Here is a 15,537-nt window from a genome sequence, read left to right on the forward strand (position 1 = left end):
AGCGATGAGCAGCATGTTAAAGCAATTCACAACACACACATAGAACAAGCCAGTCGGCAAGTTGTGTAAGGTAAATACAGTTTGTGGCAACAAGAGCCACCAATATATGCGCACAGAGTCGTAGTGTAACACTAACGAAACACAAGTACGACGAAACACAAGTACGACAAACCACGGGTGCAGATCAACCGCACGTAGCGAGTGGAGCACTCAAGAGGAGGGGCTGGCCATGTGGCCAGCTGCTCCAGACTGCAAACTCCAGTGAGTATACTTCCACGCAAGATATTACACTTACCAGTGACTTACCAAGCGAAGTTCAGAAAGTTTGTACCTCAAACCAAACGGACGTCCGCCGAGAAAATGAAAGAGAACGTGTGTCGCGGCCATGGGGTCTATATATGGGGCGGACCCCAGCCGTGACACAGGTGTACACAGGAGTAAATCTGTAAATCCTCACTTCGGATGTATCCCTCCGCTGCGGAGTGATATCAATATATTTGAGTGATCCAATATAGTGAAACATAATTACAATAACTGTACTGAGTTAGCCTAGTGCTCATATGCTCCCGGCTATATCCTATCATTAATTTCCTAGTTAAACAATCATGTACCTATGAAATTCGCTGGAAAGAAACTTTCAAATGATTTATTGTTTTGTTGAATAGCCATGACTGATTCGAGCTATGTCGTGTCGTGAGACAACGTTCAGTTTTGATATCCACCGGTGTTATTGGCTTAGGGTTAGCTGGACACAGTCTTGGAACTGTGACAACGGGTAGCCTCTCCCCGCTTGGCTCGATGGGCTATGTAGTGATTTTGCCAACACAGCCAGATATGTACACAGTCTTGTACCTTTAACATTTTTAACCTGACTCTCGTATTTGTTGATTAAATCGGACTTTCTTGGTATAATGAGTAATATAAAAATGTCACGAGTTAATTAACACGAGAAAATAGCAACTCTACAGAGCGCCAATGGCTGCAATGAATGGCCTAATTACTTCCGGACACAAAGGGTTCACGAAGCTCCTCCTCCTCCTCTCCACTCTGTTGGTGACATGCATGTGCTCGCTCATACATAGCTCGCCAGTCACAGCTTTTATTTATTAACTGTTACATTAAGAGGCTGGAGGAGGTTGTTATGACCCAATAAAAGTATGTATTCTAATGAATCCTTCTCTCTCATTCCATCTTTCTCTCTACCTCCCCCTCTCTCTCTTCTTCATCTCTCTCATTCTCCCCCTATATTTTTCCTACTTTTCTGTCCTCAGGTATTTACTGTTTCTCATTGGTGAAAATACTACTTCAATCGTTTTTGGGGGTATCTGTACTTTACTATTTTAATTTTTGCCAACTTTTACTTCACTACATTCCTAAAGAAAATAATGTACTTTTTACTCCATACATTTTCCCTGACACCCAAAAGTACTCGTTAGATTTTGACAGGAAAATGTTCTAATTCACACACTTATCAAGAGAACATCCCTGGTCATCCCTACTGCCTCTGATCTGGCGGACTCACTAAACACAAATGTTTCGCTTGTAAATTATGTCTGAGTGTTAGAATATTCCTCTGGCTATCCATCAATAAAAAAAACAAGAGAATTGTGCCAGCTAGTTTGCTTAATATAAGGAATTTGACACTTAAGTACATTTGAGCGATTCCATTTACTTTTGATACTTAACTATATTTAAAACCAAATACTTTTCGATTTTTACTCAAGTAATATTTTACTGGGCGACTCACTTTAACTTGAATCAAAATGCATTAGCTCTCTCATGTGACACAGCGCTAATACTTAGAGAAGCAGGTTCATTTGTCAAGCACATACAGCACATACAGCACATACAGTACTTTCATGTCATGACATTTGATTTGTCAGCTCAAAATAGATAACACATTTCCTATACCATGGTGACCATGGTGCTTGCCTACGGAGCTGTGAGGGGAACGGCACCTCCGTACCTTCAGGCTCTGATCAGGCCCTACACCCAAACAAGGGCACTGCGTTCATCCACCTCTGGCCTGCTCGCCTCCCTACCTCTGAGGAAGTACAGTTCCCGCTCAGCCCAGTCAAAACTGTTCGCTGCTCTGGCACCCCAATGGTGGAACAAACTCCCTCACGACGCCAGGTCAGCGGAGTCAATCACCACCTTCCGGAGACACCTGAAACCCCACCTCTTTAAGGAATACCTAGGATAGGATAAAGTAATCCTTCTAACCCCCCCCCCCTTAAAAGAGTTAGATGCACTATTGTAAAGTGGTTGTTCCACTGGATATCATAAGGTGAATGCACCAATTTGTAAGTCGCTCTGGATAAGAGCGTCTGCTAAATGACTTAAATGTTAAATGTTAAATGCTATATTCAAATGTGTGGTGCCTCTGAGTGACTGTTTTTACCCTCACCATACCACACCCACCAAGTGATAATATTGTTTCCTTGTTGTTATCGATGATAATATACCATGAGGGTTTTGTTCAACCATTATGGACGCTATACAAAACAATATGACAAACATCTCAGTATGTGATCATGTTTCAACTATGAATTGATTTCCTTTCCCTGTGTGGTGGTTTGCCTTGGCTAATGACACTGAATAGAAATAGCAGTCAAGACAGTGAGAGGTCTCATTGTTGCCAGGGGTAACAGTGCATAAGGGGCTCTTATTGTTGCTGTTTTTGGTGAGGGGGCCGGGGAGTCTGCCAACTCGTCAACGCACACGTGCACGCGCACACACACACACCACCACTCATATGGGGGCCTTAGTGTCACATGATTTTTCTCCCTCCCCAGGCTTTCTGGCCCAGTTTTAAATAATTAGCCTCTCTGTTTGATCTCCCCCTCTGACTTGGTGAAAACCTGTTCTTCCTCTCTGATTCGGAGAAAACCCTATTCTTCCTCTTCCGTCTCATTTTTGGGAAACCCTTGCTACGAGTAAAGCAAAACAACTTCACTTCCTCAATCCTCTCTGAAGCTTTTCTGCAGCTGCGGTGAAGGGGATAAAAGCTCTACCGCTCTCACTGCTGTTCTTAGACAAATGTTTTCTATTAGACCACACTCTGAAAAGCTGTTTGAAATTGTTGCCTAAAGAAGGTATTGGATCTTGAATGCTCACCATGGAGAATGAAGAAGGTCATTTACCCTAGCCAGGCAGCTGCCCATGGTGTGTAGACCTAGTGCGTGCGTGCGTGCGTGCGTGCGTGCATAGCGCACACACACACACACACACGCACACGCACACGCACACACACACACACACACACACACACACACACACACACACACACACACACACACACACACACACAGACCATGAGCCCTACTGTAGGATTTATCCAAACCCAAGCAAAGGTGACCACAGTGTCATATTAACAAGTCAAATTGGTAGGCCTCTAATTTAAGCGTGAACTTTAACATCCAGTGCTGTGTGACATCATACTGTACACTGAAAGACACAGAGGTCCTGAGGTCCACCTGGTCTTTAAAGTCTCCACAAAAGGCTAACCATTAAAAACTAACCCTGTTGTAAGCTGGTAGCAGTATCTTCCATGTGTGTTGTGTTGAATTCAATTTTACAGAACATGGGGACATCAGAGCACATAAGGAAGAATACAAAACAACCCTAGTTCTGCTTAAACCAACTTGTCGTTGTCTTGCTAAACATGGCCATGACATATTGTTGTTATTTACAGTAACAGTCAAACATTCAGGCTGTCAACAACTGATTTCACCACAGTAACATTTTAATGAAAGCGAGAATTGTTAGTTTTTTTTTATTTTTACCTTTGGTTTCAGTAGAACAGCTGTGAGCTAGTTTTATTCTCTGTTGTGGTTGAGAGTAGGAGAGGGGAAATGTGCTCTGCCTCTGCTGCTAACCACACTCTTCAGAAGAAGTTCACAGTCACTACGTGGCAAAAGCACCACTAGTGGTTCCACACACTGCAGCCTAGTAAGGAAAAGGAAAAGTACAAAATGGACAACGTTCTGAAAAAGAAATTACCCTTGGTGTAAATGACATTTTCTAAACGTCTGCCTCTTTATAGTACCAGTGTTGTTGTTAACCCACAAGGTGAATATGCCCCTACAGGTACAGATCTAGGATGAATTTGCCCACAAATCCTAACCTTGGGGGAAATGCTTATGCAAATCAGATGCAGAACTGACCCAAGACAAGCGGGTGCTACACTGTTGTTGTTTAACCAGTCCCTTCCCTGATCTATACTCGTTCACAAGCAGCAGGAGACAAAGCAAACAGACAGTGAGAGACAGACACTAAAGAGTTAAGATCAATTACATCATTATTGTATTTGAGTAGCTGATCTAATCAGCTAGTACAGTGATAGGGTTCTATTCTGAACAAGTAACAGGCGGACCCTCGATACATAATAATAGGGCATACTTTTCTCATCCCCAGGACTTTCGACAACCTGGTCTAAGCGCCTTTTGTACAATTTTGTACGTAAATCTGTGACACTCCATTTAGTATGATATGTTCCGTTTCTTATGGTATGTATTAGTTTGTGGATGTCCATCACCCATTTCGTATGATATGTTACGAATTACAGTTCATATTATATTACGATTTTGTAAAAACGTGTGCTATGTTTGCTAGGCTAGGGTTATGGGTTAGGAGTTAGGTTAAAGCGTTAAGGGAAAGGTCAACTAAAAGGTTTAAGGTTAGCTACCATGCTAATTAATTGCAAAGTTGCTAATTAGCTAAAATGCTAGTTGTCCAACATTTGTGTTGGTAGACATTCGCGTTATATGCCCACTCATCCACCCGACTTCAATTTTTACCTTATACCAATTTGATTGTCCTGGATTTGTTTACTATGTTATGTCTAGTCTATGAGACCAGGCTGCTTTCGAAGGGTGTTGTCTCCTCTCCCATCTAAGCATAGCAGCACAAATACTGACACACCGAAAGACAGCACACAGAGAGGACTGAAAGACCTTGTGATGATGTCACCCTAACAGCTTATTATTCTAGGAATCAGAAGACAAAAATGGCCAGACTGACCGTTAGGATAAATCCCAGTGAAATCCCTATGTCTCAGGTACCTCCATGTTCTTAGTTATGTAATAGATGTGTCCTTGTGTGTGTACATGTGCAAGAATGCAAACATGTGTTTCACATGGCTTCCCTTAAGCCTTATCTGACCTTAGTCTGAGATCAGTGACATGTAACCATTCATCTCTAAACTCTACTTCTGCCATCTTATCTGCTCTAGAAGAACACACTGGGTCCAGGTGGCAATTGGATATTTACCTTGAAGACATGAAAATGCCTTGCTAGTTATTTTAAAACGATCTGACAGATGGTCTGAAGAAAAGCAAAACCACTGGGCACAGATGTCAATTCAATGTTGGTTCATTGAAATGGAAACATTGAGTCAGTGTGCCCAGAGGGAAGGCCCCGAGGCCTGCATTTTACATTTGAGTTTAGAAACTTCTTGCTCAAGTCACACTTTGAGAGGACCTCTAGTGAGGCCACATTTCTTGCTTTGCATTTCCTATACGGCCTTTGAGGCTTGAAGCAAAGAAGCCAAATGTTGGCTCRTTGGAGAAAGCAATTGGATCAAACTAAACGCTTGAACTTTTGGCCAATTGTATATTGTAGGCATACCATGTAGAATGTAATTGAGATACCACATTAAAAATATATTCAAGAGACCCAGGCTTGCACTGTCTGAGGGTTTATTCCCCACCTACCCTCTGATCAAACACCTGGTCTGTAAAACTAAGAGCCAGTGAAACCAAGAAGATGCAATGCAAAGTTTTTTTAATGCAGTAATTTCAATCTACAAGGAGAGTGTTTAACAAAATTATACAGGAGGTAAAGGCCTTTATACATACGGAAACAGATTACATACAGAAGACTCCGGAGCAAAATACACAAATAAATACATTTGTCTTTTAAAACAGTCAGTCCCAGAGCGAAATATAACTTAAAGAAATACTGGATATGTCATCCATTGAATTTCTCCTGAACTCCAACAATGAGTGGAAAGATTTAAAGCAACCTTACAAACCACTAGCTGTCAATTAGTGACGTCAAATTAAGGTGTCATTAACTCCATCTCCCACAAGCCAATGCAGGATTGCGAAATCCTACAGACCTGCTATAAAAGGAGATTAACTTTGGTTTGAACCCCCAAGATGAGGTACACGCTAGCTAGCCTTGTCGCCGATCAGTTTATGCTGTATAGCCATTGGTAATCGGCACTGCTGGGACAGCCTATCAATATAAAGCATAATGTACTGTATTCACTTAACACTACACTAAATAGCAGTGAGTTCATAATAGGTTGGATCATTGATTAATTGGGCCAATTGGATGTTCAGACACTGATCAACTGGGGGAACAGTTCGTTGGCGAACACGTCATCCCAGGACCCCTCTGAGCAGAGGGGGGATGACATGTCGCTGATGGGGGAAGGGGACCGCTCGTATCCGGAGTCGCTGTAGGCGTCCATCAGGTAGGCACCAGTCTTCTCGAGGCTGCCTATGGCCAGGTCAGAGGTCAGCGACGCCACAGACAGAAAGTCATCCAGCACCCCATGACTTTTAGGGATGATGACCACTTCGTCCAGCTCATCTTTGACACACACGGCAACATCATCGGCCACAGAGAAGACCTCAACCGCCTCCATCTTTATCCCTGTCACACTCTCCTCGTGATTCACTTCCTGCTGCCCGAGGACACACACCACCTCCACAGGCTTGGTGTAGATGTGGTCAAAGTGGATCAGTTCATTAAGGGCCTCCAGCTTAACTGGTGTGGCCCCCAGAGCTGCAGGTGAGGGGGCAGGTACTCCTCCCCCCCCTCCGACCAGCAGCACCGCCTGCTCCTGGATCTCCTGCTCACCACACTCCCTGAGGAACAGCTCTGGGTGAAGGATGTCAAGAATGTCCAGCAAGATATCAGACTGGAGGGGAGAGGGAGCGAGCAGGTTACAACTCTGAACAGGGAAGGGCAGAACTGGAACTTACCAATAGGCAAGATGAGCATTATAAAAGCACTTTGAGCTACTGGAAAATGGACTAGACTAAATGAAGCCAAGCAATGACTATAAAGTGCCAAATATTCATCTCCATTTGATAAAGCCCTTATCCATAGCTCTCATTAAAGTGGCCATGCATTAGCTGTAGCAGACAAAAATGGTGTAGACCACTATGGACATGTCTCACCTCAGAGTCTGTAGAGTCAGGACTATCTGTATCCATTGGGAAATCTTCAGATTTGAGAATTGCTGGGTCTGCACCTGCTGCAGAGGCACACATAGCCTGAGTACTGCAGACTCAGAAGACCCGATCCCCAAACCTGCATCAATCCCACTGGACTCCAACTCCTGAACCTGAGGAGAGAGGTGTTATAACAGTCAATTTTAAAACTGGGATGTTTTGTTATTTGTCACATGCTCCAAATACAACAGGTGTAGTGGACCTTACTGTAAAATGATTACTGACAAACCCTTACACAACAAAGCAATTAAGAAAATAGTTAAAATGTTTACTAAATAAACTAAAGGGGATACCAGTACCAAGTAAATGTTCAGGTTAGTAGAGGTAATATTACTGAGCCAAGGCTATGACAGATCTGACAGCCAACCAGGTGGCAACTTAGTTCACCCCCACCCTCCATCTTCTGCATAAGTAGCAACTCCACAAATCCTCTTACCTGTTTGGCTTCCAGGGTGTCCAACCCCAGCCTCTGTCTCAGTTCCTCATTCTCGTTCACCAAGCCACATGTCTTTCGCTGTAAAAGCCTGTTCTCAACATGAAGTTTCTTGTTCTAGAAAAGCAAAAAAACATGTGAACACCTCAGCCTAGCAGCCATTTACACCATAACGTTTCCATGGTGGATATTCATGTACCTCCAACTCCAAAGCTAGAACTTGGTCTTCCAGGTCCCCCATTTTAGCTTTTTTTCTGTCTCTGGCTGTCTGGGCTGCAACTCTGTTCTTGAGTTTCCTGAAGAGGACAGATATTTGAAGCATTTTTCTTTAGAAATTGCTGACAGAAGAAGTTGACTAACAGGAATGGCTTGTTAGTTATTGCACAATCAGCCGCCATATTCCTGCCACGCAGGCAGAACAGATGAGTACAGCGCTGCTTCAAATATGAACAACTGGGTCGGACCAGCTGACTGACTGTAGGCTACTCAAATCCGTTGATAAGCAATACCTGTTGAATTTGATAGTCCGGCCGAGTCGTAGGCCAAAGATACAAATCTACTTTATATTCTAAATGTAGAACGTGCATGTTTTATTCTTAGCCTAGTTATTAGAAAAACTGAGAATTGCCGTTCATGGAATCTTTCCAAATGTGGGGCGAAGGGAGTAGCCGGCTTCCGTTGGACGATCAACTCACCATTGTGTCACAAGATATTATCGCATTTGATTGCTAGATAATCATTAACATAGGCCTAGTCATGAACATTGTTACACTAAACTTCCCCTTCATGAAACTAACCTGCGAAGCTGCTTTTCTTCAGGACTCAAATGAGTGAGTCTCTGTCTTTTTCGCAGGGGTGGCCCAGTTGTCGAATTTGAGTCGGAATCCGACGAATTCGCTTGGTTCGAAGCAGATGAGGGCAAAACGACCGAAATGGACCGTCTGTAGCACTGTGTTTCGCTGGGAGAGCCATTCTGTTTCCCAGATATCAAGATTACTTTATGTCCCGCTGTCACCACAACCATCTTGTTTACCCTTATGGACCTATATCGCTTAGAAATATTGGGTAAATTGTATTTAATTTTTAAAGAAACCTAAGGTTTCTCTCGGTCTTTCTATCCCCGTCAGTTCTCAAATATAAAAAAAGAGTACCGTTCGCTATCTATTTCTACAGTCGTGGTGAAATGTGATTGGCTCTCAGAGGCTGTGATGCTAATCTCTGATTTGTCATAGAGCTGATGTAATTAGCATTCCTCCCCTTTCCTGTAGGTGTAATTTACAGTCCAGGCTACGACAGAGATATTAGAGAAAAGACCTCTGCCTACACTTCGCACCAATAACAAACCCGACCCGTTCAAAATTCCCAATAAAAATACCTAGAGGCAAGTATTTTCACCCTGGTGTATTAGATTACCTTCTCTTTAGACACATTAAAAAGTCTGTTTCTAAATAGCAAATTCGTTTTCTTTTGGAGTACTTTCTGAATAGTTTACTTTATTCTAATGTTCTAACATTCTACTCAGTAGGCCTACATAATTGTTCTAACGTTCTAACATTCTACTCAGTAGGCCTACATAATTGTTCTAACGTTCTAACATCCTACACAGTAGGTCCTACACTCAAATTGTTAATATACATCTCTAAATAATTGCTCACTACATGTAGAAGATCCTACATATTGTAAGTTTGTTTTGCTAAAACGTTCTAAGAACATTATCTGAAAAAGGCTCAGAGGATAGGCCTACTATAATTGTAATCTAAGACGTTCTATACATTCTACACTGTCGGACCTATAGAATATTATATTTAGACACGTTCCTATACCTTGAGACTTATACTATCATAGGTTCACATAATTGTTACTATCGCTACGTTCTAACAATACTGCAGTAGGCCTATTATAATTAGTTGCTTAACTGGGTAACGTTCTAACATTCTACTCAGTAGGCCTACATAATCTGTTCTATTAACGCTTACTAACATTAGTACTCAGTAGGGACCTATATAATGTTCTAAAGCGTTCTAACATTGTATCCTAGTAGCCTACATAATTAGTACTATCAGTTTCTTAAGCTAAATTATCAGTAAGGACCTACATAATTGTTCTAACGTTCTAATGCGAGAATTATTAACTCAGCTACGGAACTCTACATAATTTGTGTCTACATTCTAAATATATATATTAGAGTGCTGCGGTAGTGTGCCTACATAATTGTTGTTTATTGTAAGAAGGATTGATTGCAATGGACCACATCTATTATTTTATTGCAGAAGGTTTGCATCAGGTGGTTATCCAACCATGTCTCCTAAATCCCCCCGTTGGTTTCTCTCTGCCTCGTTCATTTATGTAATAGCTATTCAGGCCTTGGTTTTAGTAAAGTGTATATTGAATTTAGATTTCCTCGCACTGATTGTACTAACTTGCAATTATCTCACTCATCTTGTTGGTGTGTGGCATTCCGGTAAATAATGAAAAGAACGGTTTGTAGCATGAGGTGACTTGACTCATACAGGTCACCTATGAAATGTTTATTACATGTTTTTGTCTTTTTATTCCGCCAGTCCTTATTTGCATGAGCAGTACATACTTCCTGTTTTAAGAGTCATGTGTGACTGGTATGTGTGAACGGTATGATTTACAATCGATTTGGAAAGTATGTCAGACCCCTTGAACGTTTTCCCCAAAAAAATTTGTTACAGCTTGTGTAATTCCTAAAAAGATGTATAAAACAGTTTTATTTTTGTTTTTGCATCGTCAATCTAGCACACCAAGTACACCATAATAGAAAAAAGCAAAAACGTGTTTTTTAGAATGATCTTGCACAAAATTAATTGTAAAAAAGAGGAAGAAATATCACATTGCGTAAAGGTATTCAGAGACCTCTAACTTCACAGTACTTTGTTGAAGACACCTTAGCAGCGATTACAGACCCCGAGTTTCTTGGTATGAATGTGCTACAAGACTTGCCACAGACTGTATTTGAGGGAGTGTTCTCCCATTTCAGATTTGGATGGGGAGCGCAATGCTGCAAACAGCTATTATTACAGGTCTCTCAGATAAATCCTTAGATGGGTTCAAGCTCCAGGCTCTGGACGGGGACACACTGCAGGACAATTCAAGAGACTTGTCCGAAAGCTCCAATCCTGCTTGTCTCGGCTGTGCTAGTTTAGGGTTGTTGGAAGGTGAAATTTACCCCAGTAAAATGAGGCTACTGAGCGCACTGGAGCAGGTTTTCATCAAGGATCTCTCTGTACCTTTGACTCTGTTGCATCTCTTTCCATCGTATCCATGACTGTTCTCACAGTCCTGGCCGCTTGAATAGAACATCCCACATGCTATGAATTGTTGCCGACCACCGATTGCTTCACTAGTAGGGATGACTCCAGGTTTCCATCCAGACGTTTGAAACTAGCTTGTGCATTTTGCAGGCCAAAGAGTTCAATCTTGGTTCATGAGAACAGGGGAATCTTGTTTCTCACTCATTGGTCTGAGTGCCCTTGTAGGGGCAAGATGCACTGCCAATGTGGGACCCTTAAATATAAGAAAGGTGTGTGCATTTTTTCCAAAATCATGGTCCAATCATATTGAAATTTACACAGGTGGAAAATCAATCAGTAGTTGTAGAAACATCTAGGAGATAAGTGGAAACAATAGCAATGACCATCAATTTCAAGTCACATAGCAAAGAGGGGGTTGACTACTTATGGTAAAGAACAGGTGAGTTTTTGTTTGATTGCATGAACGCGAAAACAAATACATTTTATTATATGTTTTTAAGTAAAGTGGGCCAAAGTAATAGAAGTGGAAAAAGTCACAGGGGTTCTGAATACTTTGAGCCAAATGCACTATATGGTGCAATGAGGAAGGAACATGCAGAGATTTTGTGTTTTCCCCATACCTTTCCAGAGTCTGAAACATCTTTAACATTCCTCCAGATGACGAAAGTGTGGCTTGGAATAATGACATAGAATGTGTTTTAAAGGATCCAGTGCAGCCGTTTATTATCTTCAAATATCAAATCATTTACTGGGTAATGCAAATAAGTCCATTACTGGGATTAGTGTTTTACATTAAATGGTCAAAAATAACAAAAATAGATTCTTAGAAACGCAATTTCCCAAACAAACAATTTTGCCCGGAACTGTCTGGATAGATGGTCTGAGTCGGCATAGGGTTTGCAGACTCGCTCGTTCTGTATTGCGTCATATTACTCATTTACCTACCCAGATGAATACTCACAAAAGGCTCGACATATTAAGCGTCTTATTCAAAGCAGCTCATCACATACATAGTGCATTATCTTATTTTCACAATTTCACATGGATTATTATAAATTTAACAATCAACAATTAACGATTTGAGTCATTTAGCAGATTGCTCTTATCATAATAGAAAAGAAAATAAAAACCTATAGGTAGGCAACAGAATTAGTACGAGAAACCACCAGTAGGCGAGACCTAATAGGGTCTTTCACTTCAGAGGTAGTTATTTCCTCTAATACAGCAACCTTAATTAGAGACAAGAAGATGTGAACCAAATATTACGGCGCAGATCAAAGACAGAATTGCCAAGCTTATATAACAATTTATAAGATGGGGAAAATATAAGCACTATAAGAATGATATGATAGCAAAACGTAACTATATGCACTCATAAAACATGGAATAGTAGCTGCTCAATATATAAGAATGAAAAATAAAGCACAAAATGAAATAAATATTACGAGAATAGATGAAACTAAGGAGTGACATAATATGCCAATTAAATGTATAGCAGATAGCCTAGTTGTTATATTTCGTGATAGGCATCATGACTAAAAGAATATGGCTAAGGTAAAGGGCACTAGAGATATGCGACAAAGATAAAAAAAATAATCATTTTTTTCACTCCAGAGAAAGCCGAATAGCGAGAGGTACAGGAAACGGTCATAGAATAAGAAAAAATGTAATTGAATATGCCTTAATATTCTCAATAGAACAAAGAAGGAAACGCAGACGAGCCTGCTACATAACAATTGAATAAGCAATAGCACACCTTTTAAATAAATATAGAAAAAGTCACAGATAATAACACTAGTCAAATTGCCATTTTATATAGAGACACTAATGGCACAAACTGAGAATAAAACTAGGTAATTATGGAACTGAAAAGTAAATGAAAGATTTTGCACGTATGCCAATAATAATAAACAGGAATGCACAAAAGCGGTAGGGCGAACATTTATGTATTTGTTTTCGATGAAGGAGAAGCCTACCGACACTGGGATGTTTGTAGTTTAATGATTTAGGGTCTGTTGTTTGAGAGATATAGATCCAAATTTCGGCTAATTGATCACCCCAGGAAGAAGCGGGCGACATAGGAGCTGGGTGTCGGGTGGGGCTGACAGGATTAGCCGACAAAGCTGCAGCTGATTTGCCCAATTCGATCACGCATGTCTGTCATGATTTGGAAACAGGTCCAACGCCGTGCGGAAAAAACGCGTTGTGTTGGTTTCAATAACAAAAAAACGATAATAATAGAAATTCGTCTGAATTTCCACAGATAGGGGTGCCTCAAATGACAATAGCTGGCACGCATAACAATTGATTCATTTCTCGTTGTAAAAGTCTCGTTGAGAAACCCAATAGATGGAAATGATCAAACCCAACAAAGGCCGCTATACTGAGATAGCCTATTAGCTTAAGTGACAGTTCATTATAAAGAAACAAATTGAAAGTTAACGCCCCATCCGATATTGTTATTAGATGCGACATGAAAGATAATGCTGTCGCGTAAAATTGTAATGCACACGTCATATCACATCGTAGAAAAAATGAATTATATTTAAAGCAGCTTATAGTCCTACAGTTTAGAAATAGAGCTAAACCCAGTTAATTCACCTGCTTGATTAACTTTTTAGTAATTTTGAGTATAGGCGTTCCCTTCATTTGTTCTTCAGACCCCAGACTCTCTCTGCACTCACAAACACACACGCGCACACGTAAATCATTTAAAACTATTATTCTTCTTCAGTACATTGTCTACATATTTCTGTTTCCAATCCGTCAAAATATCCCTTCAAGTGTGTAAGCCTGAAATCACGACTTTTCTTTTATTTTAAGAAATATTGACTAGCACTTCAAAAGACTGAGGATGTTTTCTGTCACATTTCACATAAACACTCCTCAGCTTTATCCCCTTAAGGTTAAAACTTGGCAGTGCTGTGTTGAAATGATCAGGCTATGAGAGAGGCATTGTATATCATGAATATAGTGCATCCACATTTAAGGAACTGCTGAGTAAACAATAGTGATGTAAGAAACGAAATAACGGGAAATGTGTGTTCATGTGTATTATTTTTTGTGAAATGATGCTTGATCTCATTCTCTCATGATTTAGACGGGCTCCAGAAGAGGTTGGAATTTCAATAAAATCAGGTCAGGTCAGTACGTTTTGCTTTCTGCAGTTTCACCACCATCGCCTTGATCTGATGTAATTTGTGTGTGCTATTAATATTACCCCCCACCCCCATCATGAGCCTTCAGTTTCAAATAGCTTTTTGTCAAATATACAAATAATTATAAGCTCTAATGAAGGAGCCAATCAAGGAGTCTACGTAAACCACATGTTTAACTACAGAGGACAAAAGCATTTATATTCTCTAGAATACCTTAGTATGTTGAGTGTGTACAGGAGAGTACTTGGCTCAAAAGCGAGCATGACGCCATCTTGTGGCATAAATGTAAAAAATACACCATCACGTTCAAACATAAGAGGTCATCAATAACACTTAGAGCAGGGATGGGCAAACTAACTGGCTGCCCGCACCCTTTTTGTGTACAATACAAACATTAGTAATAATAATAACTAATATATATATATATATAATATTATACATACACACACACACACACACACTACCGGTCAAAGTTTAGTACTCTACTCAAGGGTTTTTTTATGTCTTACTATTTTTCCATTGTAGAATATAGTGAAGACATAAAAAACTATGAAATAAACATTGGAATCATGTAGTACCAAAAAATGTAACAATCAAATATATTTTATATTTGAGATTTTTCAAAGTACCACCCTTTGCTTGTGACGCTTTTTGCACACTCTTGGCATTCTCTCAACTCAGATTTCACTTGGAATGCTTTTCCAACAGTCTTGAAGGCAGTTCCACTATTTTCTTCGCGCTTTTGGCTGTTTTCCGCATTCTGACGGTGCAAACTCATCCAGACCATCTCGATTGGGTTGAGGCGGGTGTGTGGAGGCCAGGTCATATATGCAGCTACTTCACTCTCCTCTCAAATAGCCCTTACACAGCCTGGAGTTGTTGTGGGTCATTGCCATGTTAAAAAGCCAATAAGCGAAAAACCAGATGGATGGGTATCTCATAAATGCTGTGGTAGCCATGCTGGGTAAGTTGCCCTTGAATTCTAAAATAAATCACTGACAGTGTCACCAGCAGATGCCCCCCAGCACCATCACACCTCCTCCTCTAGCTTCTCAACGGTGGGAACCACATCTGAATGTTCACTCTTGGCGTCTCACTAAAGACATGGCGTTGGAACCAGAAAATCTCTGGTAGTTCCTGTGCTGGCCCATGTGGGGTTTTTTTCTTCATTCTTTCGCCATTGGACCTCATCAGACCAAGGACAGATTTCCACCGTCTAATGTGCCATTGCTCGTGTTCTTGGCCAAAGCAGTCTCTTCTTATTATGGTGTCCTTTAGCAGTGTTCCTTTGGCAGCAATTCGACCATGAAAGGCCTTGATTCACATTTCCCTGAACAGTTAATGTTGAGAGTGTCTGACTATCTTGAAACTCTGTGAAGCATTTATTTGGGCAGCACATTTTTGAGGCTGGCTAGCTTGTA

At 40.8% G+C, this 15,537-nt stretch overlaps 1 pseudogene; it reads right to left on the minus strand.

Moving 5' to 3' along the window:
• Window positions 1-5,767: 5,767 nt before the first annotated feature.
• LOC112081242 (uncharacterized) lies at window positions 5,768-8,836 on the minus strand (annotated as a pseudogene).
• Window positions 8,837-15,537: the final 6,701 nt, after the last annotated feature.

This window comes from Salvelinus sp. IW2-2015, linkage group LG15 (genome assembly GCF_002910315.2).
Source record: "Salvelinus sp. IW2-2015 linkage group LG15, ASM291031v2, whole genome shotgun sequence".
Taxonomy (NCBI): domain Eukaryota; kingdom Metazoa; phylum Chordata; class Actinopteri; order Salmoniformes; family Salmonidae; genus Salvelinus; species Salvelinus sp. IW2-2015.